This window comes from Tasmannia lanceolata, unplaced genomic scaffold, assembly GCF_043159265.1.
Source record: "Tasmannia lanceolata isolate RefF3 unplaced genomic scaffold, GAP_Taslan_0.1 ptg000702l, whole genome shotgun sequence".
In the NCBI taxonomy this organism is placed as follows: domain Eukaryota; kingdom Viridiplantae; phylum Streptophyta; class Magnoliopsida; order Canellales; family Winteraceae; genus Tasmannia; species Tasmannia lanceolata.
The window spans coordinates 136-1,035 of NW_027519372.1; the positions used below are offsets into that span (position 1 = coordinate 136).

Consider the following 900-nt stretch of genomic DNA (forward strand, 5'->3'; position numbering starts at 1 on the left):
GATTCCAAAAGGAAGAATCGAAGATTCAGTGATCAAATCATTTACTCCAGAGTCTGAAAGATCTTTTGAAGAACTGATTAATCGGACGAGAATAAAGATAGAGTCCCATTCTACATGTCAATACCGACAACAATGAAATTTATAGTAAGAGGAAAATCCGTCGACTTTTGAAATCATGAGGGTTCAAGTCCCTCTATCCCCAATAAAAAAAAAAAGGCCTATTTTATTCCATTCCCTAACCATTTATCCTCTTTTTTCGTCAGTGGTTCAAAATGAGCTTAGCTATGTTTCTCACTCACTCTACTCTTTCACAAATGGATCCGACCAGAAATCTTTCTCTCTTATCACAAGTCTTGTGATAGATATGATCTACGTACAAATGAACATATATGGCAAGGAATCTCCATTATTGAATCATTCACAGTCCATATCATTACTCTTACACTTACAAAGTCTTCTTTTTGAAGATCCAAGAAATTCCAAGGCTGAGGTAAGATTTTCTAATGTTTTTTGAGTCCCTTTAATTGACATAGACCCAAGCCCTCTAGTAGGATGATGCGTCGGGGATGGTCGGGATAGCTCAGCTGGTAGAGCAGAGGACTGAAAATCCTCGTGTCGCCAGTTCAAATCTGGTTCCTGGCACGTGGTTAATATATCGAATAGATACTCATACAAATGAATCGATATGGATCGGGATCCATATTCTATTCGTTAATAGTCTAGATCATGATACATACTTATCCATCTAGGGATATATCTAGATCCCCCATTTTTTTTTTTGATGGGTAAAGAAAAGAATTAGATTCTGTTCCCTCTTCTTTTTTGTTTGTTCATACTGTACCTGCTCTCGCTCAAAAAGAATGTTAATACTTCATACATATTTGAATTGAAGTTAGTTGG

The 900-nt window shown here is 36.6% G+C and overlaps 1 non-coding gene across 1 annotated transcript; it reads left to right on the top strand.

The window, feature by feature from the left end:
- Window positions 1-569: 569 nt before the first annotated feature.
- Window positions 570-642, top strand: TRNAF-GAA (transfer RNA phenylalanine (anticodon GAA)). Its single transcript has one exon. It is a non-coding gene; the product is annotated as a tRNA-Phe (tRNA).
- Window positions 643-900: the final 258 nt, after the last annotated feature.